The sequence below is a fragment of the Canis lupus genome, chromosome 38 (genome assembly GCF_003254725.2).
Source record: "Canis lupus dingo isolate Sandy chromosome 38, ASM325472v2, whole genome shotgun sequence".
Classification (NCBI taxonomy): domain Eukaryota; kingdom Metazoa; phylum Chordata; class Mammalia; order Carnivora; family Canidae; genus Canis; species Canis lupus.
Window position 1 is genome coordinate 14,146,979 of NC_064280.1, and position 15,144 is coordinate 14,162,122.

Genomic DNA, 15,144 nt, shown 5'->3' on the forward strand with positions numbered 1-15,144 from the left:
TGACCTCATCTGGAGATAGGTTCGTTACAGAGGTAATCCAACTAAGATGAGGTGATGAGGGTGCGTTGTAAACCAATATGGCAGATGTTCTTATTACAGAGTGGAAATATGGAGACAGACATGTATACAGGTTGAATGCCATCTGAAGTTGAAGGAGGGACTGGGGTAATGATATAAGCCAAGGAAAACTAAAGATTGCCAGCAAACCACCCAAAGCTAGACAGAGGCATGGGACAGATTCTCTCTCACAGCCCTTGGAAAGAGCCAACCCAGGCTGATGCTTTGATCTCTGACTTCCAGCCTTTAGAGCTGTGAGATAATAAATTTCTGCTGTTTAGGCCACCCAGTCTGTGACACTTTGTTGTGGCAGCCCTCGCAAACCAATGCACCAACAAATCCTCTTCTGTTATTTACAAATTTGCTGAACAAATTAACAGAAGACTTTGAAGAGCTTGAAAATGTTTACTAAGAAAAGTGAGATTGTGTAGGTATTCAAAGCCAGTTACTTTGAAAAAAGTCCATTACCAAAGAGATATTATTTTTATTCCCAGGCTGGCAGCTAAATTATTTAGAATATTTTGGTTAGAACAGATTTCTTCTTCAACAGAATTCCAGCAAAGTAGTGTGAGTATGGGCTGTGAGCCAGGATATAGAAATGGCCTCATGATGGAGAACAGAAGCTTATAATGGGATTAAATTAAAGCTACCTCCATCTTTATTTAGCTTTTAAATGTGATAATGCAGTAAAAACATCCAGTTCCATGCCTGGAACATAGTAAATGTTCAGTAAATAAATGTAAAATCTGAAACCTTTGAAGTCTAGATAAACTTACCGAATTTGATTTTAAAGGGGTACATGTTTTTAAAAAGCTGCTAGATGAACCCCGCTGTGATCAGAATTGGCTATTAGTAGCTTCTGATCACTTAGCATCAGGACACTCAACTAAACATGTGCATATTCTCATTCAGCTTCATGAAGACAGCATACGAGTGGATAAAACTGGGCTTTCTGGAGTTCCCAGTACACACATTCACATGTACTGCTATTAACTCAGGCTGAGTTAATTCCTGATACTCCTTTCTTTGTGTTTCTGTTGCACATTCTGCATTATCTCTGTTCTAGTTCCTACTGTAGTTCAGTGTAATCACTGCGGATGTCTTTTCCCCACCAACTCCAAGTCCCTCCAGGCAATTTGTGTCTTTCTTCTTTCTGATTCCAGAGCTTAACCTTGTATCTGTTCCATAACAGGCACTCAGTACATATGACAAACATGCTTAGAGGTTGAGAAATGAAGTCACACTCTCAGAACTTCTGTAGTATGAAAATAATATCATATAAAATTTTGACATTTAAACTTTACCATTTTAATATTAGCATAACTTGAAAATGTTAGCGGCCCGACATTTATGTGTAAAACTTGAACACCAGCAGTCTTTACATATGGTATCTTATTTGGTTTTTAAAACAACCTCCAGAAAATATTATTATTCCCTTTCGAAAAATGACAAAGCTGATCCAGAGAAGAAACATAACTTGCACATGGTGATACAGATATTTGTAAACCTAATCAGGCCCCCAACGTCTATAGAGTCCCAACCCAGCAAGGCTGTTTGAACAGTTCTGCTTCCCACAGCTGTCACATGATGTAATTTCTTGTATGGTAATTGGTATCAGTGACCACATGATTTTCTAATGCGGCCACTGAGACCACTGAAAGTTCTAGATGGACTGAAGCCCATCCAAATTCGTTTTTGTTGTCTATGCAAAAACCCAAGCACTCCCAAGATGGATGAGATAAAGGATATTTACAGAGTAAAGAGGACGTGGGGGGCAATACTTTGAGGGAGAATCCACAGTAGATTAAGAATAAGATGTGAATTGGAATAAATTGCACACCAAATATCCTTTAATAGGATTTTTCCTCCTTGAAGCAGATGAAATAGTCATAGGACACACACAGTCTGACATTCATATGCCCTATATGCCCTTCCTTCAGGTTCCCCTCTGAGTTTGTAGGTTAACTTCTATCTAGTTGCTTGTAAAGCTGAGCCAGTATGGAAACCCACAGCCATAGGGAGCACACCTCTGAATGCTGAGATGCCTGGTTCTTTTTTTAATTTTTTAAATTTTTATTTATTTATGATAGTCACACACACACACACACACACACACACACACACACACACACAGAGGCAGAGACACAGGCAGAGGGAGAAGCAGGCTCCATGCAGGGAGCCTGACGTGGATTCGATCCCGGGTCTCCAGGATCGCGCTCTGGGCCAAAGGCAGGTGCTAAACCGCTGCGCCACCCAGGGATCCCGAGATGCCTGGTCCTTGAATGTGCCCAACAACTACTGCCAGAGGCCAATTTCTTCCTGACATTTAGGTGAAGGGAAAAGTGTGTATAAGCACGTTTAAGTAGGGTTAGCTCTTAAAAACAACTATCTACACATATGTGGGTGCACATGTATTTTCTTTATATGTGTATACAGATGTGTAAAATGTGAGGGTGAGTCAGCATTTAGAGAGGCGTAAACACTTCCTGTCTGTATCTATACCTGGAGGGGATGTGGAAGGAACAAGGCAACGTTTTTTGTTTTTTTTTTGTTTTTTTGGCACTTGTGCTATGGTAGATGTGACTGCCCCAGAGACTAAAATGTGAGATTGCTTATATGGCATGATTTAACACATCCTAAAAACCCTGCCTGTCACCAAACTTCCCAAAGCATCTTAGCATGGTAATAAAGGTGCTATTTCAATAGGGTCTTCCAGAGATGTATAAATCTAACAATCATAGCCAATTTTAATGCAAGACTTGCACATACTTTAGATTCATTACCTCATTTAATTTCAAAATCACACTTTGAAGTTAAGGCCATCAACACCCTCATTTTACCAATTAAAAAGAAACACAAAATCAAGATAGATTTGAATCTGGGGAAGCTGCCTGTGGAGCTTGTGTATTTGACCACAGTCACCACCCTGGCAGCGAGGTTCCAGGATGGGGAATATCCCGTGTCATCAACACTTACTGCCCGAGAGTGGATTAAGTTGTTAGTTTAGCTATCACAGAGGGCTCTGACCAAATGACAATTAAGATGAGACTATTTCAGAGAGTAAAGAAAAACTTAAGGTATTTTGTGGAATAAACTACTTACCACTTAGAGGGGACTCAGTAAAGAGGAGGACATATGACAGTCCAGTTTGTTTTAAAATACTTCTTAAATACCTATGATGGGTTAGAGCCCATATTATCAACTACGGAGGGACAGAGATGAATAAATGATGCTTTATGTTTTCTAGAAATGAATTGTACATGAAAGGTAAGTGAAAAGGCAGATGAACGAACAAACACACCATGTATAGAACAAGATAAGAAAGTATAAAATAAAAACAGTAGGTGTCATGGGAAAGTATCTCTGATCAGGAGGCCCTGGGAAGAGGGGACATTTGAGCTGGATGTAGTATGAAAAGGAATAATGTCCTAGATGGGGTGATTGGAGGAGGGCATGATAGCAGAGGGACACCATGTTCAGAGGAGGGCAAAGCTTTGAGTAAGGACCTGGCTTTGTGAGAATGGGTGGGATGTGACTTAGGGAATAAGGAGCATGGGATGGAATGGCAGGAAGCAAAGGAGGAGAGCTAACCTTGTTTCAGCTTGTGAAGGGTCTCATAAGTCAAGCAAACAATTTAGACTTTGTCCTTCCAGACAGTGGTTCTTATCCAGGGGTGACTTTTGCACACTCAGGAGATATTTGGCAATGTCTGGAAACACATTGAATTCTTACAGCGGAGGAGATACTCTTGGTATTTAGTGGATACCCAGGGCAGGGTGACCTTTTAATAAGGACTAATCATTTATTAAAGGCTCAATGTGTATATGAGTCAAAACCATAAGAGCATTAGGAACTTTAAACTAATAAATTCAAAATAACCCTACAAGAAGGTGTAGGTATGTATAGATGAAGTATCCCCATCAAGTTTACCCAGTTAGTAAGCAGCCAAGTTAGAATTTAAACCTTGACTCCAATGCATCAGCATCACATACAATATCCTGGCTCCCTGGTCCCCAAGTAACTCTGTGTAGGAGATGAAGGTTTAATTCTGAGAGTAGGAATTGGAATGAAAAGAGAAGCCAGGGGCTTCTGGGTGGCTCAGTTGGTTAAGTGTCCAACTCTTGATTTCAGCTCAGGTCACGATCTCAGGGTTGTGAGATGGAGCCCCACATTGGCTCTGCTGAGTGTGGAGCCTGCTAAAGATTCCCTTTTCCCTCTCCCTCTGCCGCTCCCTTCTCTCTCTCTCCAAAAAAGAAAAGAAAAGAAAGGAAAGAAAGGAAAGGAAAGGAAAGGAAAGGAAAGGAAAGGAAAGGAAAGGAAAGGAAAGGGAGAAGAGTGGAGAGGAGAGGAGAGGAGAAAGAAGAGAAGAGAAGAAGAGAATAGAAGAGAAGAGAAGAGAAGAGAAGAGAAGAGAAGAGAAGAGAAGAGGAGAGGAGAGGAGAGGAGAGGAGAGGAGAGGAGAGGAGAGGAGAAGGGAAAAGAGAAGAGAAGAGAAGAGAAGAGAAGAGAAGAGAAGAGAAGAGAAGAGAAGAGAAGAGAAGAGAAGAGAAGAGAAGCCAGATTTGAGAGACAATGGAGGTAGACTTAAATCAACAAGACTTTGAAACACCTTTGATATAAGGGGTAAGTAAGGAAGGACCTAGGATGGTCCTGAGGTTTCTAATGCTGATAGCATTAATGATAGGATATTTGATAACATTTCATTATTACATCCTTAATAGCATCAATATCAGACAAAACTATTCCCTTGAAGTACCTAAGATATTCTTGAGTGGGTGGTGAGGAGTGATGATGATGGCATTGCTGGGGGGAAGACCATAATGAGGCCATTTATAGACATATAAACAAGACTTAGAGATTTGAGGATCCACTAGGCTATAAGTAGGGGTTGAAGCCATTGTGGAAGTGATGAGAATGCCCAGGGAGAGTGTGTAGAATAAGAAGAGAAAAGAACCTGGACAAAATCTTGGGGAATCCTTAAGGAATACTCAAGACAGGACATACTAGAGGAGTGGGGATACATATTTATATATCTTTGGTATATAAATCCATTGTTGATATAGGTGTTCACATCTCTATATGCCCGTATCTCTAAATACCACATCTCTATATTTATCTGTCTAATCTCTCCACCTTTCAATGGTAGGTCCTTGGAAGAGGGAAAGTACATGGCTGTAGAAGTTAGGAATTTACACTTTCCTTTGAGAACAGTCTTAGCTTCTGCACTATTAAGAGTGGGCTTTCCTGGCACAGTACGCACTCGCATACCAAATCCTACTGACGGCTGTTACCCCACAGTGAGATGTGGCTAATTAAAAAAGCCAGCTTGTGGTCCCTTTACCCAAGGAAAAGAATCTGTTCAAATAGGAGACCGGTAGAGGGGATTCTCATTTCTCCATGCGTGGAAAGAGAATTCCTGCCCTAGAGAACTAAGTTGCTCTCCAGCATTTCATTCATTGAACATTAATAAATTCAACTGCATTTTCATTTCTAAGCCTTTAATGGTATTGGGGTCAAACCAAATTATTTCTTTGAAGTGCCCAAGAAATTCTTGAGACACAAATCACAGATCATGAATTATGATCCCCTGCAGAGAGTAAGAGTAAGTTTTGGCTTACAAGGAATAGACAACTGAAATCAAGCAATTGGAAAGTTTTCAGTTGGCAAATTGCTCTAAATCGTAGGGGCCAAGGATTAGTTTGTGCCTCAATGTTTTATACATTTCATGTATACATAAACAGGCATTTATACATAAACATACACAAATATGTATTATTGCACAAGAGCATTTACACCAGACTGCTGGTTTTGCTTGTGCCGCATGCCAATCCAAGCCCATGTCTAGCAAAGTCTGCACAGCTAATTAAAAAAAAAAAAAAAAAAAGCATTCAACAAAATAGTTGGTTTTTCAGAGAGTAGAGTAGAATGGAGCAGGTGGTCTATGCTGTCAAACTATCAGCTGATTGCTTTTTATTGTATTTTTAGTGACATAGACGAGCGAAATCAATATATTAACATTGAAAATTCAACCACATACGTTTGAGCCTAATTTTGCCCAACAAGTTCCGATTTGTTAAACAAAACAAAACAACCCACCGAACTAACTTGTGTGTAAGCTCTGTGCTTCCCATCAAAGGGTTTGTCTGTGTTCCCCAAAACAACAGGATAATGAGGTTTTTGATACTGTTATTAGAAAGCCTAAGACCAAAAAACCAAAAATACAAACCTCACATATATTTTCACGACATTTTAAACTTTTATGTACCCACAACTGAGTAGACCAATAAGAGCAGGACACACCATAAGACCAGCCTCAAAGATTTTCCCAGTAAATGAAGGTCCCCGGGAAACTGATCATCAGCAGGTGAATTGCTCTACGGTGAAGACCGTCTCTGCTAAAATGAAGCCAAAATGAACACTCCTTGTGTTATAGTCAAGAAAACGTTACTAGAGTTGTCCCCAGTATAACCCTAATGTCATGGCCTCATAAATGCAAATCTATGACTACAAAGTAACAGTATTTAATATTTGCTCAACAGTAACCAAAACACCTCCATAATCGCAAAAAAATGTTCTTAAGATCCAGGGGCAAGCAATCTGGATATTTGTATGTTATGTGGGAAGGAGGGGATTTCTCTGCAAAGTATCAGTCAACTTGCCTGATAAAAGCGAACAGGATTCTTGCTGAGACTTCTGCATTCAGGCCCCATCTGGGGTCCTTAGGTTTTGTACCCCTCCCCCATGTCATCTGTGTCCCCTGTGCACCAGGTGGCTACCCTCCCATAGAAAGTGATGGAATTAGCCGTCCTGAAGGTAAATTTGCTCACTTATCAGAAGGCAGTTTCTACTTTTATTTTTCTTGAAGGAATATTGTTTTCTTTGTATTTTTTTCCTGCACTGAGGTTGAAGCAAACAAGCCTATGAAGACAAAGCAGGGTTTCAGCCAGAATTTTGGTTTTGTTTTTAGTTCTGCAGTCTGTCTTCTTCCCTCCCTGCTAGTCCAACTCTCTTTTTGAAGATTTATTTATTTGAGAAGGTGGGGGCAGGGGTGGAGGGAGAAAGAAAGAGACGGGGGGGGGGGAGAGAGAGTCTCCAGCAGACTCCCCGCCAAGTGCAGAGCCGGAGAGGGGGCTCCACCCCCCGACCCTGAGATCATGACCTGAGCTGAGGTCAAGAGTTAGACACTTACCCCACTGAGCCACCCAGGCACCTCTGTTTTATTTCTTTAAATTCTGGCATCTGTCCTCTCCCTTTTCCGTCTCTGCCAGTCCAGCCTTTCTTCTTCTTCCTCCACCTTTATCCTCTTGCCCTCTCTTCTTTGTCCTCCTCCTTGTCCTCCTCCTCCATGAGTTTTCTTTTCCTTCCTCTTCCTTCTCTCCTTTCCTCTTCTCCCACAGCCCCCCCACCTGCTTCCTCTTCCTTCTTTTCTCTTCCTCCTCCACCCTGCTCCTCTTCCTCTCCTCCTGCACCTTCTTCCTGGCTGTTTGGCTCAGGTGATCCCTTCTTGCTAATTCCTGGGGGGATGTTACATGGTTTAAGCTGTGCTGGGTGAGGGTCCAGCTTCTCTGCCAGGACACAGCCTGGAACTTGGCTGCATGGACAGACCCAGGAAGGCACAGGCCTGGTCAGAGGGGGTCTGGTCCTGGCCTGACTGAAGATGCTCAAAAGCCTCACAAAGACTGCTTTGCACTGATTTTTTTTTTTTTTTTTCCAGCGAGCAGCACAGAGGAATATTTGGATCAGTTTGCCTTAAAGACATCAAAGGCAAAGCTTCGATTCTTCTGGATGATTTTTCTGGCTCTCTTCTTTGACTTCAGTCTTCCTCCATGCATATCTGTTACAGAACTCCTCACGTTTAGGGAGTAGCTGTGTCTCTTCTTCCTCAAACTCATCAGTGGCAGGTGTATTTGAGCTAACACGTATACCTGGCAAAAGCTGATACCTTACAATAAAAATAAAATAAAATAAAATAAAATAAAATAAAATAAAATAAAATAATAAAATAAAATAAAAAAGTAACAAAAGCATTGTATTAAGTCAGCATGATAGAATATAGAATTTCTTGGAAATCTGCAACAGTTCGTATAAGCTCAAGATTACTATTCTGCAGCGTTTGATTAGGAAGGGGATGCTGGGGATCCCTGGGTGGCGCAGCGGTTTGGCGCCTGCCTTTGGCCCAGGGCGCGATCCTGGAGACCCGGGATCAAATCCCACATCGGGCTTCCGGTGCATGGAGCCTGCTTCTCCCTCTGCCTGTGTCTCTGCCTCTCTCTCTCTGTCTCTCTCTCTGTGACTATCATAAATAAATAAAAATTTAAAAAAAAAAAAAAAAAAGGAAGGGGATGCTGTGTATGATTCTGAGTTTTCACTTTTACCTCCCAAGCCCGTGATCTTTGTTGTTGGGCAATCCTGCTGCCTTCCTGGTGATGGTTCCAGCAGACACTTGGTCCTTCTCTACTCTGAGGTGATCACTATGAGCATATGTAGATGTTTATCTTATGGGTAAATTTTATGGACCAAAGTACTAATTCTGTTTGTGATAAAACAAAACAAAACAAAACAGCTTTAGATTACCTTCTCCCAGAAGGCTGAGCAAATCTGCATGGTGTTGGGCTGTTACGTAGAATCACCAGAGATAGGATTTCCAGGGATGGGTCATCCCTAGCTAGCAAACTTCTTCCAACTTCTGCAAAAGTATAAATAGCAAGTTACCAAGTGACAACTTAGAGTCATTCAAGGAAAAAGCCCCTTCCTGAGAGACATTTGGCAAAACAATTTCCCCTCCCCCCAAAAAACACCTTTTAGAGATGTGTTTTGTCAATGACTTATTTTGAATATCTGGTAATTTCTAGACTTTCAATGATCCAGCATTACTGCTTGTACTTGGAGTAACTGTTGCTTGAATGAGTCTGCTTTTTTTTTTTTTCCCTCTTCCTCTGAATTTATTTGCTGTGTAGACACAACTTCAGTGAAACCTGTTTAACTAGGTAGTCCAAAGGAAATTTTCAGATGTGGTAGAGGCTCTCCCCCCCCATCCTTACCCATATTTCCTAGTGGAATTTTGGAAAGCACTGATGACCTTTTGTAAATGTACCACACCTCAAATTCTCATTTTTCCATTCTGTGGGCAGTTCTTTCTTTCTGACTCTGTTCTCCATCAAAGCAAACCAGACAACTCCAGGTACTTCCCTTAAATATTTGAGCAGCTGGACTTCCGCACCTACGGCAGATCAGAGTAAGCAAGATCACCTTTGGTGTGCTCTCATAAGCCACTGATTCTGATTAGTCTGAGGAAAAGTACAAATGACTTCCAGCTGAAGCAAGCTTCATCACTATCCAACTGGCTCAAGTCGGGGAGAGCTTCCTGTTGGCTCCCTGAACAGACCTACTGCCTTCTGACCAGGTCTTGGTTGGAGTTCAGGGAGTAGTAATTTGAGGATACGCCCTTCTTCCTCAACCACCAGAGAGGGGATTCAGATAATTAAGTTTTCTAGTGTCTTTCCAACACTGGACAGATGCGTTTTCTGTCATTGTGGAATATAAATAGAGCTGGGAATGCCTGTACAACAGGACATTACAGCTAATTTTCCCTCTCTGATGGGTTGCCAGGACTTTGAAAATAAGTTTCCTTGCTCTCTCATGAAAGAGCATCCTTGATTCAGTTGAAATTTTGGTTGAAGAATCACACTGGTCCTCATTTACAAGTTTATCGCTCCTGATTGAGGAAATCAAAGTAATCCAGCAAATGCCCATTTCTCTGCTTTTAAGAGCAGCGTATCTCTCATGAAGCTAAGTCTTGCAATTCCATCTTCTATAATTTTGCCTATAAGAAACTGGAGAGTCACTATAGACATTCTTTCAGGGGACTCTCTTGGGTCCGTTGGGATTATCAAGTAGTTCAAGGTCAAACTGTCGAGGTATTGTGTAGGAATTGATCATAAGACATAGTCTTGGGTGTGAAAAGAAGTGACTCAGTTTGACTTACCACTCTCCCCAGAAGTCAGTGGGAAAAAGCAGCAGATCAGGGTAGCTAGTGTCAATATACGGGATCCTGAGAAATTCTCTAACCTTTTCATTTGTTTTCAGGCAGTGTCCTATTTACCCTTCCTAGATCACTTCCATGAAATAACATATGAAGTAGTCTCATCTCCCAAACTGAATGTGTTTTTCTTATCTACTCGCTGCCTTTATCAATATTATGTGCCCAATATATTCTTGAATAACCAAGTAAGTTTAGGGAAAGTGTTCCATCCTATTTGATGTCAGATTTGCATTTTTTTCCCCTCATAAGAGTGACTCTAAGTTACATAGTATATAACTTCAGAATGCAGTCTTTACAAATGAAACCCCCAATGAGTATACAGAAATAAAAGTACTGTGGAATATCAGAGAATGAATGAAATCTAGCAGTCTACTCCGATTTTTTACTTCACTGGTATACAGAACCTGAGTCCTAGAGAAATGATTTGGTTAACAAATATCTCTGAGGGAATTAGTAGTCAGGGATTATCAGGATATACCACCCCAAAATATGTCACTTTTGGCATACAGATTATTCTGAGCTGAAAGCAATTGAGAATCTGTCATATAAAAAAGACTTGTTGGAGCTTCCCTTACCTGACTAAAAGCAGAAGCTGAGAAATGAGAAGTGCCATAAATCCCCTCTCCAGGGGAGTTTTATGGCCACAAAGATGGAAAAGTCAGCACTGAAATGAATCTGCACAAACAAATGTTACTAAAATAACTCTTAATTTTCATTAGTCTCCCCATATATTTACCTTTTCACAATTTACTGCTCCTGGAACCCCAAAGGCCTGCTTCCTTTTGTCTAGTCACTTCTCCACAATTTATTGACGCTTTATTAAAATGGTATATAAACTTCCAAGTCTAACCACTTCTGTGGGTTTTCACTTCTTTTCTGTGAAGTTAAAGGCATGTAAAAATATTAACATCAATAAAGAAAGATATGACTTTTCTCCTGTTAATCTAACTCTTGTGAATTTAATTTGCAGGCATCAGGAACTGAATCTAAGAGGATAGAGGAAAATTTTTATCTTCCTTTACACTGGGGAAACTACCCTGTTTGGTACTCAAAGGAAAATGAAAAGCAGGGTCACATCCTATTTATGAAAGTTTCTTATATACTACAAAATTTATCAGTTTGTGTAATTTTTATAGTTCTCTATTGTTGAAAAGGTTTGGAAAATAGAATGAAGAATTTAATTAAAATTGGGTCTACCTGAAATTATTGAGGGCACTATTTTCTTTGAATTCACTGGACAATTTTCATTTAATGATCAAAACAGAAAAAAATGCTAGTTTGACAGTCCCCCCACCCACCCAAATGGCAAGCGTTTATGCGAATGAGTATAGGACAGTAGATAAAAGCTCAAGCTGTAGAATCATATGGACTTGCAGTGAGTTATTTCATAAAGGCTGGTTATGAGAGCTTTGACAATATTATTTTTAGTGTACACTGACCCAGCAGACAATTGCTTGGGAGTCCTGAAATTTCAACCTGATATTTATCTTAGTCTTTTGAAAAGTGATATATTTCTGCAGCTTCTTTTAAGTGATTGTTGAAAATCCAAAAGAGGTTAAGAGTAGAGTGAGCCTCAGTGTTTGGTTTTCTGCTTTCCTAAATGAAGTCTAGCCTATGCTTTAGAGAAAGTTTTGCATTTTTCATAACCAGAGCGAGAAGCTGAAGGAATCCTTTTGATACTGCGCATTAGCAGTGAACTGACTTGAGAAGGCCTACGCTGCTTGTTTAGTGCTAAAAAGGTGCCATCAAAGGTGAAGACCACAGCCAGTGTCAAGTAGTTAAAATCCTAAACATCCCTAATGACTTTTAAGTCATTGCTATTCCTTACCAAAACAAACTAGCGCTAGATTAAGTGCGGGGCATTCACGTTACAAATGATACCAGTCATCTGGATTTCTCATTAAGGAGCTTCTGCCAAGTTCAGACTCTTTGCCAAGGATGATTTAACCATTCAGAGTGTCAAACTGACCTTGTACTTGGGGTTGGGGGTGGGGAGAAGCTGAATTGCACGAGCATTGTTTTCTCGAATTCTAAAATATTAAGGAGATGAAACCATAAGTTTGAAGACCTTTCCTCACCAGCATAGTTAAAATCTACACCCCACCTAATTGCACTATTGAAACTGTGTGTGCTGGAGGCCTTGTTAGCTTTCACATATTAAACCAAACCAATACTTTTTAAGAAAGGTTTTAGAGGACAGTGGGAAAAAAGACAGAGATAAATGGATTGGAACCCCAGAGTTGGCAAAATTAAATATGTTGATTGCTTAATTGTCGGGGTGTGTGTGTGTGTGTGTGTGTTTTACTGCCCTGAAAATATTAGGCATCAGTGGTAGGCCTGTGGAATAGGAATGAAAGATAGTCTGAGCTGGGAGTTCCCAATTCTGAATGCATTAAAAAATAAGGTCGTAAGTCCTCTTCAACATAAGTAAGCACAAATAATTCATTTTAAATGCTTCTTTGTCACTCTGCTATTGGACTGGTAGATATTGTTGTAGAGCTAATAGGACCAAACTTTGCCTCGTTATTAAAGTAATCAGATGTGTTACCTAATGAGGGTTGTCATTTTTCTGCTGAATAGAATTGCATCTCCTGGCTATGGTTAAAGCATTATTAAAATATTCTGGAATATTAGTAGTAGTGTATTATTTATAGTGCCTAGGTAATGGTCCCGCAGGGAGAGGCAAGTAGGTCTTGCTGAGGTAGTTCTACAAGACACGTGCTCAAGATGTCTTTCTCAAAGCACAAAGGGTGGCCTGGAGAAGAGCTGCCCTCTGTGAGGACACAATGGTGGTAAGAGAAATTCATAAGACTCTCCCACTTACCTGAACCGTTTCAGGGCTGGCATTTGTTGATAAGGAATCATAAACATGTTTTTGAGGTCCCAGATTGTTGGATTACACATGATGATGATTTCCCCACTGTTTCTAGCTTCCTGTACAGCCCACCAAAGTCCTAGGCAGACCTTTGGGGACTATTCTATCAGTAATAGCCTGTCTTCTTTTCACGAGCATCTACTACATCTTAGGAACTGTTTTACATCAATTAATCAATTAGTTATCAAATTCATTATTGTGGAATGTGAGCACAATATGAGTGGTTTTTTTTTTTTTTTTTTTTTTTTTTTTTACAATATGAGTTTTAATTCCACTTACCAATTAGGACTGAAGGAAAATTTAAGTAATTACCCCTTACCCACAGTTTCAGTTTCTCAAGGTCAATAGAGGTCTGAATATATTAAATGGAAAATTGCAGAAGTAGACAATACATTGGCTATAAATTGCCTGGAGTTCTGAGTAGTGTGATGAAACCTTATGCAATCCCACTGTCCCTTCCAGGATGTGAATCATCCCTCTGTCTAGCATATCCTCATACCATAGGCTATCTACCCAGTAGTCACTTAGTAGCCATCTTGGGGTTATCCGATTTGTTGTCATGCTATCACAATGCTTGTGTTCAAGTAACGCTTATTTTGCTTAACTATGAAATGCAAAAGTAGTCATGCTAGCAATGCAAAGATGAAAGGTGAAAATTCTTGACTTAACTAAAGAAAGAAAAAAGATTGTACACTGAGGTTGCTGAGATCTGCGGCAACATGCATCACAGTATATTATTATTATTGTTCTATTTTGTGATTAGTGTTGCTTTCTTACTATACTTAATTTATAAATTAGACTTTGTCATAGGTATGTATGTCTAGGACAAAGCACAGCATATTTAGGGTTGGATCCTATCCGAAGTCCTTGGATCTACCAGGGGTCTTAGAACATGTCCTCCTCGGATGAGAGGGGACTATTGTATATTGCTTAAGACTGCACAACTAATATTCAGTGTAGGTGAGGTTTAAATTAGGCCTGCTTCCCTCCAAAGCCCAGTTTTCTACTGCAACATGCCATCCATGCTTGCCCACACTTGTCCAGAACAGTCACCCTAGTGGCATGGGTAGTTCTGTTCTTATTGCTTCACTATGTCTTATTTATTTACTTCCGTGGTTATGGATTTAGAAGAGGCTGCAGAATCGTTGATTCAAGGTTTTTTTTTCCCCTTTGCTTTTAAACGAAAGCTAAGTTGGAATAACAGCTTGGATGTAGTCCTGCTTAGAAGCTGCTCTGCGAGCCTCTCATTCAAGCAACCAACAGTAAACTTGACATTCATTCATTCATTCATTCGTTCATTCATTCATAAGTTGGTTGCTAAGAAAGTGGTTTGAGAGCCCAATTAAAAGCAGTCACTGTTAGGTCACTACTGTATGCTTGATTTACCAGACAAATTAATTGCCCTTAGATTCTAAAGGTGATTTTCAAGTGTCCTTGAGAAGGTCAAAAGATAATGAGTTATGCTGTTTTTGAATAAACAGGAAGTTTCAATATCTGGATAGGATTTTAGAAGTTCAAAACGTGTACTGCCTCTGAGCCTTTCAGTTTTGGCCTTTTTCTTTTTATTCTTAATCTACATGCCCCAACACCTCTTTGTTTATTTTGGTCCGGAATAAGTTTGCAACTCTTTGTTTATACTGCTAAGAGTGGTTGAACTGTCTTCCCCTAGTTGAAGGACACAGCTCTGCTAGGGGCAAAACTGTAAAAAGGTAGAGTTTATTCTTGGCACCGTTGTAATCTGCCTCACTTCCAGCTTCCAGTCTTGGCCCTTTTAATTATTGCCTATGACCTGTATTCAGTGGTGTCCTATTTCCCCCATCTCCTGTCCCAAATCAAATATTTCATACTCAAGGATCCCTAAATTAATAATATACTTTCTAGTAGTTTGGTTTTCCTTTTAATCTACCAGGAAAACCTAGAAAGAGGATAAATAATGATTTCAAAGATATAAAGGACTAACTGTAGTGAAGCAATGCTGTATATGTGTTTAAATCCAATCCCCTGACTCCTTCTGCACCTTTGGGAAGACATGCTTTTCCCACCAGATGTCAGGGACAGGCATGTGGCAAAATGGGCTAACCATGGGGTTTCATCTCCCTGGCAATAATGATTAGCTAAGAGCTTCTGTGCTTGAGACATTAAGCCCAAAGTCCCCTCTTGGAATCAATAT

General features: G+C 40.2%; 1 long non-coding RNA gene across 1 annotated transcript in view; it reads right to left on the reverse strand.

The window, feature by feature from the left end:
* Positions 1-526: 526 nt before the first annotated feature.
* The window catches only part of LOC112643134 (uncharacterized), a 31,176-nt gene continuing 16,558 nt past the window's right edge, over positions 527-15,144 (reverse strand). The window contains exons 3-6 of the long non-coding RNA XR_003125654.3: positions 10,836-10,975; positions 9,099-9,277; positions 8,632-8,743; positions 527-7,999 (exon numbers count right to left, since the gene is read on the reverse strand). This is a non-coding gene — a long non-coding RNA (uncharacterized LOC112643134). The remainder of the gene's footprint in view (positions 8,000-8,631; positions 8,744-9,098; positions 9,278-10,835; positions 10,976-15,144) is intronic.